The sequence below is a fragment of the Thalia democratica genome, chromosome 4 (assembly GCF_965202585.1).
Source record: "Thalia democratica chromosome 4, ktThaDemo2.hap1.1, whole genome shotgun sequence".
Lineage (NCBI taxonomy): Eukaryota > Metazoa > Chordata > Thaliacea > Salpida > Salpidae > Thalia > Thalia democratica.
The window spans coordinates 57866768-57889612 of record NC_139168.1 but is presented as its reverse complement, the minus strand read 5'-3'; the positions used below and the strand labels follow the sequence as shown (position 1 = coordinate 57889612).

Below are 22845 nucleotides of genomic sequence, written 5' to 3'. Positions count from 1 at the left end.
TTTTAAGCTAAAAATTAATGTTTTATGCTAACTATGTTTAGCCTGAAATATACTTTGTTTTAAAAAAGATTTAAATACATAGTGAGAATAAAATTTATTTATGAAAAACTAAAGTATTCGATTGATTATGTTTTACAATATCATAATCAATATAAAAAATTGAAAAGATTTAATTGCTTATTGTTTAATAAAAGCAATTATATATTTAAGTTTTATTAATTTATGATATATAACTAAATTTATGTACTTATAAATATAAATTTTTAGCCAAAAATTATAGTTAAGAATACATCAAATACAATATAATTTCAGTTAGATATTGGTGCAACATCATACTAGATAATTATCAAATTCACATTGGCTTTTATGTAATAAAATATATATAGGATTGCCACACACTAATGAGCTCAGAGAAATTTCAAATAATAGATAATCTCAGGGAAACTCACGAAAATTTTATTTTTTTTAAACTCTTGGAAACTCAAAGCAGTTTTAATATTTTTAAGAAAACCTCAGGAATTTTTTTTAAATAGTTTATTAAAAGTATTTAAGGATTTGAAAAAAACTCTGGGAAGATTAAGGTTACTCACAGAAGATTTTATGACTCAAAGAGTGGCAAGCAAGTATGTATTAGGATTTAATTTATATTATTTCTTGAAGTATTAGCTTATAATATTTACAGTTATAGTTAGTTTTAATTAAGTTCAGGTTAAATGTATAAAATAAAGTTCACAGGGTAACTTAGGCCTCTGATTGTTTTTATAACTTTGTTTTGGATTTAAAACATTGTTTGAACAACAGATATCTAATTTGCCACAAGAACTTTTTTTAAGGGTATAGGGGGTTAAAAGCCAATCACTTCCATGTTTTTTTTTTATTTATATAACTATGATTCTTCCATTAAATAAGCATAACGAAATTACAGTTGAGGCCAGGGGGTTACATCCATGTAAGATACTCACTAAATTTTTAAAACATGTATGTTTTATATTTAAAGGGTATCTTTAAGAAGTACGCATCCGTGTATGGTACGCACAAATTTTTCAAAATGTTTATCTATTACATTCAAAGAGTATCTTTAATAAGTATGCATCCGTGTAAGGTAAGAATAAACTTAGGGGCATAGGGGAGTTAAAACACTTTTTTAGAAATAAATATTAGTTAAAGGTTAGTTAAAGGTCAGTTATTCATTAAGAAAAAGTGTAACCCCCCTGTAAAAATAAATTTAGGAGCAGAGGGGGGTTAAAACACTTTTTTCGTAATGTGATCTTGTTTTGTATAGTTTTTAATAAGCTACAAGTTGCTTTTTACAGACTTTAAAAATTCAAAACAACTTTTGAGATATAGCCGGTCAAATTCGGAGGCAACAATAGGTTCCATATGGGAGGCACAACTAAAACAGCAAATATTTAGAATTCACTAAAGATATATCTCCTAGCATTTTTGAAATTACTATCACAAATTTTTAGGAAATGTTCCTTGCAAAATTTGAAAATACTGATGCAAGGAATTATTAAAATTATTAAGAATATATATATATAAAATAAAGCTTTTTTTTTTGTTTTTTTGTTATAAAATTTTTATTTTTTTTCGCAAAAGACTTTTCTAAACATTGCAAGGAACATTTCCTAAAAATTTGAGGTAGTTATCTCAAAAAACATAGGAGAAGATATATTCTTAGTGATTTCTAGTTATTTGCTGTTTTAGTTGTGCCTCCCATAAAGAACCTATTGTTGCCTCCGACTTTGACCGGCTATATCTCAAAGATTGTTTTGGATTTTTAAAATCTGTAAATAGCACCTTGTAGCTCTTTAAAACTATATAAAATAAGATCACATTCTAAAAAAAGTGTTTTAACCCCCCTATGCCATTAAACTTATCCTTATCTTACACGGATGCGTACTTCTTAAAGATACTCTTTGAATGTAATAGATAAATAATAATTGGCTTTTTATTTATTTTTTATAATTATATGTGGTTACTTACATAATTATATAAATAAACAAAAATATGGAAGTGGTGGGCTTTGAACCCTAACACAGGTGTTTCTGAGTAAAAATACACTGCCTTAACCACTCGTCCATGCTACCTGTGATTTGGTGGCACGTTTTGCAATTATAAATGTAAAAATTTTAACAATTTTTCAAAAGTTTTTGCATTGAAATTTATTCATAAATACTAATTTAATAAAAATTTGATAACATAATTAATTATGTACCTATTTTGTTAACATAACAAAACAACTAAATTAATATTTAATTAGTCATTATATTTAATCAAGTATAATACTTGCTATTTAAAAAAATACAAAACAACAAAACAAAAATTATACGTAATACACACAACAAGTTAATACATAAAACAAACAAGATAATTGACTTACTTAAACTAAATAAAAGTAATAGTTACTTTAATTTAAACTGTTATGCCTAAGTATAAGCTTAATATTTTGACCTACATTTAATAAAATCCTACGCCTACCCCTTACACTCATTTTATTTCTAAACTATATAGATCTCATAAAGTTTACTCCTTAATTAAACTAAGTTATTTTTAGAGCTTTGTTTATCAATAATTTTAAAACTTTTTCAACTACACTTTTATGTTTATTTTCGCCAAAAAAAAACTATTTTAAGTTTATATTAAAAACTTGCTTGAATATTTTTTTACTATTTTTTGTTTATATGTGATAAAAATCTCGAATCAAGATGTTTTGTAAGCGTTTTATGTTATTTTTTATTTAAAATTTTGTTTTCTCTGAGTGTTTTCAATGAAAACAGCTTAAATACAAATGAAAACTATTGTTTTAAAGAACAAAGAATTAATAAAATTCATTACTAAACGGGTTATCAACCAATGAGAACTTAAAATAAAGTTTTTGATTGTACGAACCTTGACTTAATTCCTTTGGTAAACCTGTTTTGACCATATATTTAATATTCTATCATTTATGTATTGAAGGGTTATAAGTAGAATTCAAAATGTTTTTAAAGTGTATTCTTGTCTCTTAAAACGTGAAATTTTATTTATACTTAATTTTTCTATAAACTTCTCGTCAAACCATTTTTTAATAATATTTTGATATTTACATACAAAAAATTGATCTATATATGACGTTTAAACGACGTTTTATTGTTTATTTTATATACTAAATGTACTAAATACCATTGTTTTTATTGAAACTGATTAAGTTATAACGTTTTTAGGTTTTCTTATTTTTTTCTGAGTTTTAACATAAAAATTTAATCACTATTGATTATTTTATATTTTTATACCCAAAAGTACGTTTCTTTTAATTGTTTATTTTAAAATTTACGTAAATTTGTTTTTTTATAGGTAGTTATTAAAAAATTATTAACACTTAGTGGTTTATAAAAACACTAATTAAATTATTAAAAACTAACTGTTTTATGTTATATTAATTAAATTAGTTATTTTTCAAGTTAACTTAGTACATCTAAGTTTAAAATACTAGAGTTGTTTTATTTTTTTGTTAACAATATGTTTGCTTTTATAATGTTATCGCATCATTTTGTCCCTGGTTTCGTAATAATTTAAAACATTTAAAACTTTTTTATGCTTTTTAGCGCTACAAATTTTAAACAAATCAGCGACGCATTGGTGGAATATTCAGCAGGTAAAAATTATGCTAGAAACTCGGGTCGCTTGAGAATTCCACTACTAGATTAGCCAATTAGAGCAAGCTTTTTTTAAGCCAATCAGAGGCTGTTTTAACAGAAGTAACAGTAGCTTAACAACAACTGATGCTAAGCTGAGAAATGTAAAACCATTCATTGAAATAAGAAATAGAATAAATAATAAAAGGAGAATTTAATGAAAAATGTATATTATGATAGATAAAGAAATTAATTCATTTTCTTAAGAATATATAGTGATAGTTATAAATTAGCTAGTAATGTCCTAATGAAATTTAAAATAATTTATATGTTAAGTTTTGTATTAAGGTTAAATATATATCATCATTTTTTATTTGGTTTAGTAATATTTAAATTCGTTGAGGTGCTTCTTATTATTATTCTTTTGTAGCATTTAAATAGAATGAGTTGTAATTTACAAAAAATGGTAAGTGTATTAATAAAATTAAATAATTTTAGCTCTTGTATTCTACAAGCAACAGAGAAGAAAGAAGTTGTATAAGCCCTTCAGACCAGGTATATTTGTTAGAAAAAACTAACACTAACTTATTAGAAGTTAATAAATTTCTGGAATTTTGTAAATCCAGGGAAAATTCTTCAAATAAAAACGATAAGTCTTCCTCAAACTTCTTTAAAATAGTAAAACAACCTATTAATTTATTAAATTTTTCTGATCCGTTATTTGTTCCCGTACAACCAACTTCTACATCCAAAAATTTTCCCACCAAAACCCTTGGTATTAAACAATTTTCTGAACCTTCAGGTTCAATCCTTTTAAACTCTTACCTTTCTCCACCTTCAAAAAAATGACTTTGTTGACTTCACCAACTATTTTACCTAAAAAAACACAAAAACCCCTTTGTGTTAAACAATTTTCTAATCCTTCTGGTTCAATCCTTTTAAACTCTTCCCTTTCTTCTACTTCTTCATTTTATTCTTCTTCACCTTTTTCTTCTTCACGTTTTTCTTATTCACTTTTTTCTTCTTCACCTTCTTATTCTTCACCTTCTTATTCTTCACCTTCTTCAAATCCTTTAACATTGTTGACTTTAGGTGACCAAGTTTTTACAAATAGCATATAAACCAACAAACTAAAACCTATTAAAGCTATGGAATTAATTTTTAATTGTTCAAATTTTCTTTGTATTACTGACATTATAAGCAATGACATATCTAATAAAAAAAAATAACATATAATAATTATGATCATACTCATTATTTTTGTAACTGGTCACAATTTAAAAAAGAAATAAAAAACATTTATTTGAAAAATATTTTGATCTAAATGATAAAAAATATGTGGCAAAACTTGTTAAGAAAAAAGTTTTAGTCGGTATATATCCAAATACAATAACACTATTTAGTAGATTGTTTAAGCCCAAGTGTGGGTCTAACTTCTATATGCAGGTTTTTTTACTAAAGAATTTAAAATTATAAACTTTATTAGTCTCAAACCAATTAATTGTTTTTGTAATAGTGTAAATGAGCGTTTATTGTTGTAGAAGATTGAGTGAGACTGATCTTTTTCTAAAAAAAAAATGTATGTATTAAAATTATATATTAATAATAACTAAAAGTTTATTATTCACCAATTGTAACATTATTAAGATCATTAACTACAGAATATTATTTAACTTTTGTTTATTTACAGATTTATAAATTTTTATATACAAATTAAATTAATTTGGTAATTATTTATTAAAGTAAATAATGGCTTCATACAAGAGGGAGAAATAGGATGACAGTGCTCAATCTTTGAAAAAGGACATCATACTTCACATTTATGTTAGTTTCTATTTATATTATATTAAAAAATTATTCTATATGATTGATTGTTATATAAACATTCCTTGCAGTAATTAGATTTTTTGTTTATTTCAAATATTTTAAAATAGCAAAATTCAAAAACTTTTAAACTATGAAAGGAACGTTTCCAGAAAGTTTGAGGTACATACGTTTGTATTGGAAACTTTCTACAAAAATTACAATATCTCAAAACTTAAATAAATTTTCAATTATATAAAAACTGGCTTGTAGTTTATACTTGAAGCTTTCTTATAAGCATATAAGAGCCTATTTTATTTTTAGACTGAATTTGAATAGTCGTGCACCCCAATTCTATGCCTTTGAATCATGGGTAGGTAAGTCAAACAATGTATGTAAGATTTGGGAGAAATAGATTTCTGTAGCAGTCAGAGGAATTGACAAGATAGGTTTGCATACAATTGTTGGTATGTTTCCAACTCGAATTTAACCATTTTTTAATCTTTGTTTTAACAATTAAAAGTTGCTATATTAATTTTTGTAGCAGTCTGAAAAATCATATATAAACAATTTTTATCTAAGTTGGTGATCATACTTTTACAGTTTCTGAATTTTATTTAATTTAGAACAATGAGTGTAAACATGATATATATTAGAAAAATTAAATTTTTTACAAACTCAAAGTTTTTTTAGTTTTCTAAAAGTTTTTTGTTATATTTTTACTGTTTCTGATTCTATTTATATGTTTTTGATGAATACACATGATACTCAAGTTATTTTTAGTGCAAAAAAATAAAACTTCATTTTGATCATTATATGTCTATTTATACTACAATATTAATTATGAAATAAATTACTTTTTAGTGTTTATTTTATGCAACAAAATTTTGTAAAAAAATTCTAAATCAAGAATAGTATAAATTTTTCAATCTGTCCATCTGATCTTCCAGCTATCAGAAAAGAGATGGTGGCAGAGCTTGTCTTAGGTTTTTTTTTTTAATTAGAACTATTAGTAAGATAAAATTGTGTTAATTATAGTTTAATCGTTATTAAATTTCAGTGATAGTTGTTTTTTGATTATGTTTTGTTTGTATAATTTTACTTTTTATTTACAAACCAAAAAAAAAAAGATTTTAAATTATGTTAAGTGTACTACTTAGACAAATTAAGTTTGATCCATGTTTTCAATTTTGTTAATTCATATAGTTTGTTTTATTAAAATGTGACCAGGCTTGCATTGATTTTAACTAGTGTATTAGTTAGATTCAAATAAGCTTTTGTATGTTAGTTTAGAAACAGTTTTTATCAATGATTATTAATACAGTTTTTTTATTAATTATGTAAACATGTCTGCCTTTTTTATTTATTAGTTTTTAATTACAATTTAAAAATGTAAACAGGTTTGCCTTTTTTTAGTTATTTTTTTCAATTTTTGATGTTATTTTTGATTAATTTATTAAGTGTCTTAAAAAAAAAGTTACTGTTTAAAGCAGTTTTTTATCAATTGCTTTAAAAGTTTCTTTACATTTTAAGTCAACTTTATATCTACAAAAAATTATTACTGATGTTTATTTATCTCTTTATATTTACTAAACTATAGCTACTTAAATTTTGTTTATTTTAAAATTCATTGATTTTTAAATGCTCAACTTTGATTGATTTTAATAATTAAGTAAAACAAACCAATTTCCAACTAATTTATAGTTAATAAAATGCTTTTAAAAGCTTAGTTTTTTAATTTATTATAAAGCCAGGTGGTAGTAAACTATTTGTAAAAGTAACTATTTTTAATAGTGTAAAAGTTAATAGAGTATATTTTTGCTAAAATTATTTTTTCAAACAAACTAAAAAATTTATAATATTTTACCAGTTTTTTATTATATTTTTACTGTTTCTTATTTTGTTTATTTTCTATAAATTTTGATGAAAACATGTTCGTACTTTTGTTATATTTAAATACTTTTGTGCAAAAAATAAAGTTTTAATTTAATAAATATTTATTTATCTGTACTACAGTATTAATTATGAAATAAAAAATAATAATTTTTTAATGTTTGTTTTTTACAACAAAATTGTGTGAAAATTATTGAACTAAGTAATATACTTTAAGATAAAATACATCTTTGATTATAGATCATAAATATTTTATTCTATAGAAATGATAAATGAGCACATTAAAAAATGTACAACTGGCTGGCTTTGAACACAGGTACCCTAGATCATAAAAATTTTGGTCTGACACATTAACCCACCACGTTACGGCTCGCTTTCCTGAATCGCGGGTTTTAATCGCATTTATATATCTTACACCTTTTTAAACTTCACAATTTGAGCATTTTTGATCGAGTTACTATGTATTTTACAAACGCATATAATTAAAAAATTTTACTTAATATATTTTTAATCCTAAAATATAATAGTTTTGTACTTAAAATTATTAGATAATTAGACTAAAAAAAAACTGTAATTTGAAAAATTTAAAAAAAAACCTGGCATTTTGAACAAAAATCAATAAAAAAAATGAAAAACTGCAGTTTAAAACTGTTACATGTGAAGTACTAAAATTTAAATTTGACACAAAAATCTATTGTATAGATAAAAAAAATTCTTTCATCATAAAACAATAAAAATAATTAAACAAAAACATTTAAAGAAGATTTAACATATCTTTTCAGTTTAATAATACTATTTAACACAGTTTTTTACCATAAACTTAAATTTAAACCAAAAATAGACCTTTGAACGTGTAGCTTTTTAAAACCTGGAAGATATTTTGCTACTGACATTGTCATTTTAAAAAATAGTTTAAAACTGTTAAAAGCTAATTACTATAACAAAATGTATTCCGGTATATAAGTTACTTTTACAAAAATCATTAACTGAATTTTTTTACAATTGTTACTACTAACTATACTAGAGCTTGTTAACATTATCCAAAAACTAGCTTTTAAAAAGGGAACTATTTATATATCCTTACCAATGTTAATAATTTAAATACAGTTGATCTAGATGTGAAACGTTATAAAAATAACTAGTTAATTCAAAAATCGCGGCTAAAAAGAATTCTCTTCAGTTTAATTCATAATTTTATTAACTAATGTACAAAACTTAATAAACAGCTATCATATACCATTTACATATAAACTAATTTTGCCCTTGCAAAGTTGCGCAGTTGCGTTTGCAAACGAAATATATGCTTTGGTTGAATATATGGTGGGTGAGACCATTAAGTCTTAGCATTTCCATGGTTAATGATCTGTTGTTGTTACCAAAATCTATTTTACAGCGAGTTAGTCATTGGCTAACCAAGTAGATGACGTATTTGAAATGTTTGCACTAAAAAGTTAGACAAGCTGGTTAATGACCGCAATTTTTTTTTTTTTTATCAAAATTAAAAAAAAAGAGAAAAACAATGGTTTCAAAATATTTTACGTTATTAAGAATATTCAAAGTTATATAGTTTTGTTTTCACTATTAAGAATTTAATTTTTGAAATAGAAATATAATCTTAGTACTAATTATGAATAAAACCAACTTTTGAACAAAACTACTGAATTAATAGTCTAAATTAGTTACAATATCATTGGTAATCGAACAAGGTTGCATATTTCAAGTTTATTAAAGTTCTAAAATAAAGGTTAAAATTTGTTTTATTAGATTAATTACAATAAATCAAGATTTATCAGATTCCTTTAATTCAAATATTTTTTTTACAGAAGTATTAATTCAAGCAAGATAGTATTAATGTATATTATAGAGTTAGACAAGACGTTAAAAGGTATCCAAGTAGTGTGCAACTCGATAAGTAACATTTTGTGCGTATTTTTGTCGTTTAATTGATAATAAACAGTTTATAGGACTCAAAAATAAAGTTTGTTAGTGTACATCGCTAGTTAAACAACTTATTAACAAATTTTTTTTTTTAGTTTGATTTGTTATTTTACTTTAAATTTAATGTGTAAAATTAAATAAAATATTTTACTCCGCTATAGTTTAAAAACACTTAATTATGTTCAAAAAATTTACTAAAATTTCAATAACTAACATCAATTTTGTGTTATATTTTATTATTATTATGTGTTTTTTATTATATATTAGTTACTGTCACTAAAAAAAGTATTTTAAGACATATCCCTTTTTGTTTTGTATAAATTGTCTTAAGACTAATTGCTTCACAAAAACTTATATAAACTATTAGTTAAACATTACCACAAAATTAGTTTTGCAATTTTGTCTTGTTCGATTTTTGACATAATAAAGTTTTAAAGATAAAGTATTTGTTGTATAATAATTTATTACGTAAAAAGTAGTTCTCTATTTTATTTTGTTTTACATGTGTACTGTTTATTTTTCGCTCTGGTTAAAATAAAATTTAATTAGTTTTTGTTACTGTGTACCTGAGGGAATTTTGCTAGTAGTGGAAATCTCAAGCGACCCTAGAAACTCTAACTTTGATCCACAATTTTTTCCTTTGATGAATAATATTCCTGGTGGTGACCAACTTAATTCACAAAAGTGTCAATTGTAAATACAGACGCCCATAACAATCCCATAGGAAACACTAAACTTTAATAACGCCTCAATAAAACTATTATGTTTTCAACAACAAGCCATTTATTGCTGCAAGACGTTCTACACTTTCCCTAAACTCAACTGGTAAAATTCATTCATATTATAAATTTGATCAACATGGCAATAGAGCTTCAAACGTTGGAAACTTTTCTGTTTTTGCTGAAAACCAGCGTCAGCTGGCGACCCTGTCCCAACCACCGGCACAGTTTTCGGGTAATTCGGAAAGGAAACGAGGTTTGTGTTTGTGAGAAACATCGCGTACAGCTTAAACGGCTTCGCGAAAGATTTCACGAATTAATTGGAGGCGTAATGCATGCAGACATTAAAATTGACGAGAGCGAAAACTCCAGAGGCTTCGGATACGTCAGGTTCGAAGAGGAATGGCAAGCAACGCAGGCGGTATACAAGTTTAATAATGTTGATTGGGAAGGAAGAAGAGTGACTACCTTAAAAAAGACTAATTTTGAAAAAGTACAAATATGTGTACTTGACTATAAACCATTAACTTATGGTAACAAAATTAAGTATCCTTACTAGTTAGATGTATGTTTTACTCTCTCTTTTATCATTCGTTAAGCTGTAATTTTAAAAAATTGAATAATGATTTTTTTCACGTCTGCGCATGAATTTATTGAAAACAATTTAGAAGAAAATAGGAAGTAGATTTATTTTACTTTTTTTCATTTAAATAATTTTAAAATTGTGTAAACAAATTGGCTATAATAAATAGTCATTACTTTATATGTAATTAACAAAAGGGTTGATCATGCCAATTCGATCATCAGACCACAAGTTGATGGACCACAACTTGTGGTCTGATGATCGAATTGGCATGATCAACCCTTTTGTTAAATTTGAGCTTGTCTCACGGCAAACGAAAGTCCGGACTTGTTCTGCAGACTTTCGCCGATTTTGTTGGTTATATGTAATTAATTTATTTAAATGCCGTATTTTGGTTATTCCATTACAAGTTTGTTCTAAGTTTAAAATGTTTAAGTCTCTGTACAGAGAGTTATTAAAAAGTAGATAAAAAATTTTACCGGTCTAAGTCAAATGTTATTGTAATAAGTTATTGATATTTAAGAATACCCATATGATAAAAACTTAAAACACTGAATCTATTAAGCGAACTAATTGCAGAACTTTTGTTGAACAAATATTTGATTCTTCATAAAAACAAAAAATATTTATTTTTATTTTAGGAAAAAAACTCAATGAGTACGCATCTCTCACAATGGTCCAGTTTTGCAAAAAAAAATTAGTCTAAATTTATTTTACCTTACATCGTCAGCTTAAAATTAATACATTGATCTTGAATCTTAATTAACAGCATGCAACGTAGATAATTAAAACGACCTTTTTTTTGGAATTTCTGAATAATTTGACACAAAAGTATGTTAAAAGCAGATTCTTTCTATTTACGTAAGAAAAGCGCTGTTATATATATTTGTTTTATGTTGCAAATAAAATGTAAATAAATAAACTTAAACGTTTGTTTCATAATAAGTCAGTTGAAGTTATTTTAATTAAGGTAAAAATATATAACGTATGAAAAGGAAACCTTAAATTGTAGAAAAATAAAATATGTTATTAACGTTTAGATCTCAATTGCTAAATACAAACGCAAAAAACATTATACATTTATTACTTATTGGACATATTAAATCTTCTTTAACTTACACAGTTCTGCTAAGTGATTTTTATGGTTAAATATATCTAAATTGAAATAGATTTCATTAAATTATCTTTAAACTACATGTATTTTTTATAAATATTATTATAAATAATCTATAGTCGTAATAAAACCACTTAAGATACATACATAATATTTAAAATGAGTTTTGTATACCAGGTTTAATTTTGAATTACCAAAAATTTTAGAGTTTATCATTAATGAATTAATAAAGTAAACGATTTACTGTTAAATTAGTTTTCAAAACACTAAGCTAATTTAACAATTAAAACAGCATCAGTCCTTTTGTCTATCTACTGAATGTAAAAATAAGTTTTATGAAACTTTTCTTCGGTCAAAAATCATTTCAATCCATGTATATTTACGTTTTTTTTTTTTGTAACGTAAATATTTTTAAGTAGTTATAAGACTAGTGTGTTGTTAAAAAATATTCTTTATCTCATACGTAAATTCGCATTTTACTTCCCGTTTTGAAAAAAAAAATCAGACTTAGTATGTATGTTTAAATAACTTTTTTCATAAGTAGCGACGTTTGTTAGTTTTTAAGATAACAATTAAAGTATCTATTATAAGATGTTTTAAGCTTTTTTGTTTGCAAATATGTGTATGTAGAAAAAATACTACTGAAAATTTGTTGTTTTTAGTTAAAATTCAAAAAGTTTTGAATATTCATATTATCCTTATACTATTTCTAAATGAATTTATTTCCTAGAAGATTGGTTTGCAAAATATTATGTAAAAGATTAAGAAGACCCTAAAATATGAGAAAATAGTATTTTCAGTAATGTACTGTACACTTAAAAACTATGATTAATACTAAACTACAAAAAAAAATTAGTTTTCTAAACGGTTGTGTAAAATATCATTCTGAATGGATAATGAGTACAAGCTCTATTAAGTTAATTAAACCGTTTTTTTTTTTGAAAAAAACAACCATTTTAATACTTAATAAAATTTTAACATAAAATTTTAGTAGATTTGTAATTTTATGAATATTCTGGGCTCTGTCTACAACACGGACTTGTCTAAGGACCTGACAGCCATTTTGCAATGCAATCAAAACAAATTTCCAAACTTCAGCTTTGTGACAAATGTTTTATTATTTAATTATTCCAAGCAAAAAGCACAACCATTTATAGTTTTTAAAGTTTCCTCGTAAACACTAAAAGTTTTTTCGATTGTTTGTTCGATGATTAAATTTTTTCGAATACATAATGTGTTAATCGTATATGGCATCGGTCTTCAAGCTACAAAAAATATGTTCACAAAAAACTCCGAAAAAATTCTGGGCACCTTAAGTTATAATTAATAAGAGCCTACAATTGCAGGAATACGTAAACATTTTAAATTATTTAAAGAAGACTTTATTAGTTTTACTAGGACACTAAACTAGTTAGAACTTATTTTATTTTATCTTGGAAATCTTTTCTAAAACTGAGCAAAAATATTTACACTTAACGATCAGCTAATCCTATTTTTATTTGGAGTTTTTACTTCATTGGTTATTTTAACAACTGTTTATGTTTATAACATCTTTATATAGTAATTAAACAAAACATCTCTAAAAAACATAGAAAAAACACAATATCGTAATTATGTCATTGAAATTAACAGCTAGTTGTCAATTTAATTTTTATGATTTCTTATTTATTGATTATTATCATTTGTGAACAAAAATGTTAAAGTGAAAAAAGAAACATGACACACAAATAAATCAAACAATTTTGGTTGGCAAACTGGCAACATGCAGCCCATGACAGGTAAAAGGTCTTAGGCAAAATTTAAGGGATTTTGAAATTTACACTAGATATTTTGGGGTCTGTTATAAAGATTAAAACTAAAATTACAACTGCGGTCAGCGAGTATTTATAATTTCGAAAATGGCCTGCGATCATAAACTGCCAGCCGACCCATAAATTTAAACAACTATTTTAAGAAGAAAAAATTATAAATAAAGAAAACATACTATTAGACGATTTTGAGTTATTTATTTTTTTAATACTTTACTTTTTAAAGTTGGTTTTGTCGGATTTATACAGATTTTCCTTTACATCGGTGTTATAAAAAAACTAAGTAAGACTTAATTGTAGTACATATTTTGTTTCAAAAAGATTTACTGGTCAATTTAAAATGCAAATAATTTAGTTTGTATAGTTTTACTATGCACTGCTTTAGAAAGTTTTGGGAGTCTCTGTATAAAAATATGACTCACAGTGGGCTAAAAAGGATGATAAAGTGAAAATTTTATTTTTTCTTGACTAGAAAATATTACCAAGTGTTATTAAATTTGTGTTTGAATATTTTTTAATTGAAAAATTTTAGAAGTTATGTCGTTAAATTCGGTATAATTTTGATAATTTTCAATTTAAAATATAAGAATTTCTTCAAAATGATTGTCAAAAAGTGGATTTCAAGTACTATAAAATAATACTTAAGCTGAAATGTTAACTAAATTATTTTATAATTTTTGCAATGCATTTTTTAACAATCATTTCAAAAGTTTCTATCAATTTACAAACTGAAATTTATTAAAAGTTAGATAGTTGAGAATGAGATACTAACTAAGTAAACTTATTGTTTTGCCTTTTTTATAGCAATTACTTTTTATTATTTTAGCTTAAATATAGTTAATAAACACTGTGTTTAGAAATAATCAAAATATTTCTTTTTAAACTCAAAACTTAAAATCGTTTTTAATATTTTAAAACATTTTTATTATTTTTTTAATAGAAAAGCTTCAATAGCATATTGAACGATAAAAGAAAAGCGTGCAAAACGTTTTTCTAAGGAACTGGCGTACGAAAGAACCTTTCTGTTATCGAGTTGTACACCATACGCTTATTAATATAAACCAATACAAACCAATACCCATTACACTGCTTAAAAAGATTAAAAAAAAAGTTTAAGGTGCTAAAATGAGAAATTTATTTTTAATAAATACAGGGATGTTTACTTTACGACTTGTCAGCTCAAATGTTATACACCTTCTAGTTTTACACCTAGTTCAGACTCATTATACACCTTTTAGTTGCTTTAAAAGTATCCTAAAAAAAAGTTAAATAAAAATAATAATCAAAGTTTGTAAGTTTTAAAACAAGTAAAAATAAATTTCAGAAGCACTATACTATACAAAAGAAAAACTGTAAAAAATGATTACGTATACTTTTGCATTTTTTATTGTCGAAAATGTTTACATTTTTACAAAAGTCATAGAGCATTTCTAGTAATTTTTTAACTGAAAAAAACCCAAAAACTTAATGAGTTTTAATTTACACAATTTATAAGCAGACTAAAGCAGCAAATTTCAAATAAAGTTATATAAATTCTAGCTCTAAATAACATTCCATAACTCTTATTTTAATGATTTTCTAGACATTGAATTAAACTTCTCTTGTCACCCAGCTTTTTAACCATAACATTGATTTTTATAAAAAGAAATTTGTTGAGATTAAAATTATTTCACAGAATCCTTTCATTGTTAAAAAACTTAAATCTCTATCTTAAACTTATGCTGCAATTTTTTTTGAGTTAGTTGGTAAACAAAACTTCTAAACTTAATCTTAACCTCAGTTATAGGTAAAAATAAGTACAATAATTATGTAAATTTTTTAGCACATAAAAAGAAATTGGTAAAAATAAAACTTTGTACGAGGACTTTGGTGTACGAATAGACTTTTCGGTCATTGAGTCGTACACCACACTTAATTCAGAATTATACATATTTTTATAACACTTTTAAGGCTAACGTAGTCGCTTAGGCTTTTTGGTTTAATTAACAACTATTTTAAGTTTAAACGTTTATTAAAAAAAGAAAATGTAGAAAAAATTTTATAAGACGTTTTATTAGATTAACGATTATTTCTTTGTTGTTATTTCAAATTTTAAACAAGATTTAATATAGAAAATTAACCGAAACTTTCTTTAATCACTTTTGAAAGTTTAAAATTTTTTAAATAACTTTATTCACGTTTTGGGTTTAAAACTTATGAAAAACTTTTAAAATTTCTTAAGATGTTTTTTTTTTAATATTTATTGTTTTTAATTATAGTATAGTTATATTTAATATTTTAATTTTATTGTTAATTAATTATATTTAATAAATTCTATATCTATTTTTAATATTTTTTAATTATTGTTACAAAAAAAAAAGGAAACTTTCTTAGCTAATGTTCACATTGTACATATTAAGCACGATAATTCTTAATTTTATCCTCAGTTCAAACGAAAAAAGAAAAATGTGACCATAATGTACAAAAAGTTTATTGTTTTTATTAGCATCACCAGATTTATTGACTAGTCATCCCATAAAAAGTTGCACAATTTTAAAGAAGGAAACACCTAAAACATTTATTATCATGATATAATAACTAGTTATTTCAATTATAAAATGTATTTCTATAAAAGAATTTGGTAATTACCTAGCATGATGTTGCACCAATGTCAAACAGAAATTTTATAATATTTTTTCTAGTTTTTAACCATAATTTTGGGCTGTAAATAAATGTTATACAAATAATTAAATAAATAGAATTAAACTGACTTATCAATAGCTAATAATTCTTGAAAGACATCGAATATAATTTAATTTCAACTTGATATTGGTGCGACATCATGCTAGGTAATTTGATTTAAAAAAAATTCAGGCTTACTCAGGATAGTATTTCAAAATAAAAAGCTCATAGTTTTAATGTTTAATTGGACAATTTAAAGAATATTTTTAGGTTTTAAATGTAATTTAGTTGATTTAGTTGCAATATTTGTTTTTTTATAACCCCTCTTATTGTAAAACATGTTTTTTTTAATTATGAAAAAAAAATCTTAAGAATTTAAGTTAATGTTAAGATTATGAAAGAAAAAATTTAAAATGCTTGGGAAAGTTATTTTGCCTTGAAAAGTGGCAACCTTATTTCTTTTTCATTGTTTTGAATGTCATGTAAAATCAGTCTTCAAGAACCTATTTCTGACTGATGCAATTTGAAGTTAGATTAAGAGAAAATTAAGAGAAAGCTTATCAAAAACGTCTGATGCAATGTTTATTGCACCATAACACTTTAGCAAGGAGACACCTTAGCACGGAGGGTCACTTTTGCATAAAGGGTCTTTTTTTGCACAAGAGTAAATAAAAATGTAAAAAACAAAAAGAATATAAAAAGATGATTTAAGAGGTAAAAGTGATAGAAAAAATATTTATCAAAAAAAAAGAAGAAAATGATAAAACTAATACAATTCACATTATAAAAAAAGAAGAAAATACTGACCAAGTGTTTAGGGGTAATAGAGACAGTAAAAAAATATAATTAAATATTTTATTGTTCAAAAGTGTCTATGTGCAAAATTGTAATTGTGCATATTAAACTCCTACCCCCAAATAAGAGCTAGTGTAAAAAAAACTTGGACCCCTGTTATGCCCTTAGGCTAATTTTCTTGAATTTCAGGCTGTTTAGTAGCTTTTTTGTTAAACAGCTTGTAATTTACATGAGGGCAAACAAAAAGCTACTAGTTACAGCAACTATGCTTAAAATCATTTTCAAAGAAAGATATATTTTAAATTAAGAAGTTTGGGTCAACTGAAATTTGGTAAACTACTTAAACATTAAATTTTTACAAAAGTAAGTATATCTCAAAGGTTAATGCTACATGAGGTCTACCTTTTTAAAATTTATTTTTAATTTGTAGAGCTTTATCTTCATTATCAGACATTTTTTGCTGCTTAACAAAACTCAAAGTTATTTTTAAGATATATAAGGAATCAAAGTTAGCATGTCCAAAAAATTCCTTATGGAAGTTGCATACTGAATAGACTATCATACAAGGTTGCCATTCTTATAGTCAAAGAAAATAAAAAACTGTCCTGAGTCACCTTGAGTTTTAAAATCCTTGAAAAGAGCTTAGAAACTTTTCAAAATTAATACAAATCAAGTTCTTTGACAAAATTAGTTATAAAATAACAGAATATCAAAAGTTAATCTTTTAAAATCTAGAAAAAAAACTGGTCTTTGATTTTTAGAATTCTTAAAACTATTCTGTATTATTTTTTAAATAATAAACTATTCTGAGTCATTCAAGTTTAAAGAAAAATTTAAAAATCCTGAGTTATACTGAATCATCCTGAGATGTTCAAAAACTAAAAACTATTCTGAATTATCCTGGTTGTGTGGGAACATTTATATTAGAAGTCCACCTCAGTTTTCTTCTTCAAAATTTCTTAAGAAAATCATCGTTTTGCTTTAAGTCCTTTTTATTTATCTTGTTTGTAAACTTTGGGAGTAAATCAAGAGTTGCAACATAGTTATGATACTTTAGGCACTCAGGATAGCTCTCAATAATTTGAAATTTTTGAAAATCTTGGATAACTTAGGATATTTTGAGTTTTTTAATCTAAGTCTAACTCAGTATGGTTTTGATTTGACTTCATGATAGTTTTAAAATATCTAAAAATATCAGGCTAGTTTTAAGATATCTAGAAATCTCAAGCCCAAATTTTTCAAATTTTTGATAAGATTTAGTTGGTTTAGTTTCAATATTTGGTAATTTATTTTCTTGATGTATAGATTACTATTTTTTTTGAAAAGTTTAAAAAATTTTTATAAAGATTTCTAAAAGCTCAGAATGACTCAGTATAGTTTGTGGTCATTCAAAACTTTTTTTTTTGCTCAAAGAGTAGCAACCCTATAAATCTCCATTAGTATCTTAGATAATTTCAACATTAGCAAATACGTCTTGTTTAAAAATAAATTGGATAAGTGGTAAGTTTTTAAAAGTTTTTTATCAATATTAGTTATAATCAATTTTTTATTAAGGCTGTTTGTTGGTATTCTTATTGACTGGGTATAAGTAGTACTGCATTGATCTGGGCTGTAGTTTTTTCAGTCTAAAGTCAAGTAGTGTAATATTAACTTGATGATGATTTGATATGAGTTGGGGTGTTAATTTTTTCATTTTATTTGAATTTAAATGTTATATTAGTTTTGTGAAATAAGTATCTTTAAGTGAAACTTTGATGATTATAAATTGAACCATTTAATCATTGCCAAAAATATCTTAAAAGTAAAGTAACATCAATTTTTAATTAGTATGACAGTTTTTTATAAAAAATTTGTAAAAATGGACACCTATATTTTTAACAAAATGATTGTAACAGTAAATATATAAGAAACTAAATGTTGTGAGGCCCATGGTTTTTATTGTTAATATTTGACAATAATACTCTTCAAGGAAATTGTTTACTTTTTAACAACTTATAATTTGTTTGATTTAGATAATAATTATATTTAATTTGTTTGACAACATTTGATCATTATAGAATTTTATTACTTAAAAAATTAAAGAATTATAAGAATTTTTAAATGTTAAACGTGTGTAACTCAATGACTAAAAGGTTTTTCTCCACACCAGTCCTTAGACCACCACAGTTTCAGTTGTTCACATTTTGTTTTGTTTTTGTATAACATTGAAGCTTATGAACTTGGTCAATTAATAAAATTTAAATTGTTTTGTTGATTTTTTTAATTTAAAATTAAATTCTTTTTTAAAGAACTCTTTTTTATTTATGTAAAAAAAATCCAAAAAGAAACTTTCACATTAAAAACTTTCTAAAGCTATAGGAGGTGTCCTACATTTTCTACCAAAATTAACATATATTTTTATTTGAAAGCTAGTACAAAAGTACAGTAAAAAATATATAGATAGTTTACAGGGTTGCCACACACTCAGGATAACTCATGACAGTTTAAACTTTTTTGAAAACCATGTTTTTTACAAGTTGATCTTGTTTTATAGAGTTTTTTCTAAGCTTGAAGATACTTTTTATCGTTTTAAAAGATTCAAATTATTTTTTGAGATATGACTAGTCTAAGTTGGGCCGCATTATAGGTTCCCTATGAGAAGGGAAAACTAAAACAGCAACAAAAGACTATTTTATTTAAAATCTATCTCCTACTACATTTTTCAAGCAATCTTCTTCAAACTTTCACAGTCTAATCTTTATACAATAAAAAAAAACGTTACTTTGGAATTGAAAACAAAATTTGTAAAAATATCAATTTTTTTGAAAAAAAAAACACTTTTTTTTTTAAATTTTTGTGATAAATTTTATTTTTTTTATATAATTAAAATTCAAAACCACGTTTTGCCTTTTATTATAAGGAACATTCCTTAAAAATTTGAAGAAGATTGCTTGAAAAATGAAAGAGGAGATAGATTTTTAGTAAATTTTTAAATTTCCAAGAAAATTGACAGCAAAAAATTTGCGGTCCATACGTTTGTATAGGAAACTTTTTACAAAAAATAAAATATCTCAAAAGTTAAATGATATTTTTAAATTCTATAATAACAGGCTTGTAGTTTGCACTCAAAACTTTCATATAAAAGCCAAAGTTAATTTTTGTAAAAAAAAATGTCAAACCCCCCCTATGGCCTTAATTTTTATTTGAGAATAAGTAAAAGTTTGAAGAAAAATGGTTAAAAAAATGCATGTTTCAAATTATTTATTTATTTTCATCATCCATATGACACCCTCACAAATCACCAACTCTAATCCCTTCTACCCTATACCCTATAAACTTCTTTGAATATTTTAAATCTGTTTAGTTATTTTGATATTAATTAATTTTCAAAATAGCTTCTCGATGTCAATAGCTATTTACTTTTTATTTTAAGTTTGAAATCAAATATTAGCAATTATTACTAAATTTACTAAATAAAATATGCACAAGCTGTTTTATAAGTTTAATAGTAAAATTAAATCCATTTTCAATATTGAGATTGTGAGTGTAGTTTAAAAAAGAAAATAAAAATTAATGAATTTTATTTCAGACTTAAATTCTTTGTATTTTCTGTAAGTACCAGAAATCTTAAAAATGACAGATACAGCCGGGCCTGAATACGCAGCCTTCTTCAGTTGCATGGGAGCTGCATCAGCTATGATTTTTAGTGCCTTTGGTGCTGCATACGGCACCGCAAAATCTGGAACAGGTATTGCTGCAATGAGTGTAATGAGACCTGACCTTATTATGAAATCAGTTGTGCCAGTTGTTATGGCAGGTATTATTGCTATTTATGGTGTAGTTATTGCTGTGTTGATCTCCCAAAACATAAGTAGTACTATGTCCCTGTATACAGCATTTTTGCATCTTGGTGCTGGTTTGAGTGTTGGCCTTTCAGGTCTTGCTGCTGGGTTTGCAATTGGTATTGTTGGTGACACAGGTGTCCGAGGAACAGCCCAACAGCCTAAGCTGTTTGTTGGTATGATCCTTATTCTTATTTTCGCGGAAGTACTTGGTCTTTATGGGCTGATTACTGCTCTTGTGTTGGTTGTCAAGAAGTAAACTTTTTGAGTGATACTAAATTTATCATTTTCTTTCATGTGTATCTTCTATTATTGTACTCATAAAATTTTTGATTAATATAAATTCAAGTACTTATGATTAAGTATGTTTTCAGATTAAAAAAAAAATATTCTAAGTGTAAATTGCAACGAATCCGTCTGATATTTAATTATTAAGTATCGCTTTTGATAAAATTCTTTAAAAACATAATATTAATTTTTACATTTATATGTGTTATTACTAGTGCAATCAATGTTTCTTGTGTACACTACTTAAAAATTTAGAGATCGAAAATGTTATGTTTTATTTGAATTTCTTGTTTAACTGGGAAAGTTGAAACTACTTCGAAAAAACATACTACGGAAGATTGTTTATTTATCAAAAACGTGACCTGCTGTTTATTTGCTTCATTTAAATCTACCCAAGTAAGCTTACAGCTTTTTCAAATAACAAAATGATCTTGTTTAACACCTTTATTAATGAATATTGTAAAGTTAATGTCAAGTATGCTTTTTATAAAACATGCAAAAATTGTTTTAAATAATGTATCTGAATTTTATTTAGTATACCATTATAAAATTGCTGTTGTTCTCTTTATATTTATATAGGTGTTTGTTATTTTTTAGAGGTTTTGTGCATGAATAATAAACAGTTTTCCTCACTTTTTGTATAATATTTTCTAAATTAAGTTTTATCTATAGCTTCATGTCTGTAAACGTATTCCTAGAATTACATACCAAAATTGTTAGAAATAAAATTACATAAGTTGTAGCATTTCTGTTAAGCGTGATTTTTGTTTGTTTTATTTAATTTAAAACTATTAAGTACACAGTATTTTCTTAAGGTAAAAGAAAAACCCAGGAAACATTAAAAGTATTTCATTCTTGCACCTTTGCTACCTACTTCTTGAAAATAGTAGAAATGCTAAATTTATACAGCTAACGTAGGAATATCGATTTTAGTTTTGTTTTCAATAATTTATAAATAAAAACTTACAACTACTGTTTTTTAATATAAAGTGCACGTTTTGTATTGAGTATTATTGGGAAACAGGTTTTAAACATGACTTAAAATCACGATGCTCAAGCTAATTGGTATAAAAACATACATAAAAATTATCGGTATTTTGATAAAATTGTAATTTTTTATACTTTGTAAGATATAAATAGAGAATCTAAAAGAATTATTTGGTAGAACGATTAATGTTTTTGTAAGTGTATTAATGTACAATGGTTTTGTATTAACTAACACTAATAATGAACCATGTATGTGTACTACACAATAACCTTTACATAAATTGAAAATGCAGGCCTTGCAAAAATATATCACTGTAAAAAAAAAAATGATTACGCGACATTTTTCTGACATTTTTGCAATTTGTTAGTTTTGATAAAATATTTGACCTTCATTAATTAAACAATAAGCCTAAAAAGTTTGTCTTAAAACTTAAGTGTAGATTTACATACGTTTAAAAAATATAATAATACATCAATTTCTTTTCTAATATTTTTATTAGCTAAAGACGATTTGTTTTTTATTCAAATATTTGTCGATTATAATTGTCACTTTAGGTACTTCAAACCAACTGAGATAAAAAGTTTTCAACAAAAGTTGTTAGTTAACTATGTAAATTTATATATTTTTACAAAACTTTGTTTCAACTATAATGTTTGTTAGAAATAAATATTCTCAAATAATCCGCTTTATGTACAAGTTCAAAATAAGTAGCCATACCTATTCGACTTTCTTTATTCAAAATAAATGACCATTTATATTTCTAGCCCACGTATACAATATTACGCTACAAAAGGATAATAAGGAAATACACGATGCA

General features: G+C 24.7%; 1 pseudogene; it reads left to right on the top strand.

Moving 5' to 3' along the window:
* The first annotated feature begins 20503 nt into the window (after positions 1-20503).
* LOC145835275 (V-type proton ATPase 16 kDa proteolipid subunit c pseudogene) lies at positions 20504-21672 on the top strand (annotated as a pseudogene).
* The last annotated feature ends 1173 nt before the right edge of the window (positions 21673-22845 follow it).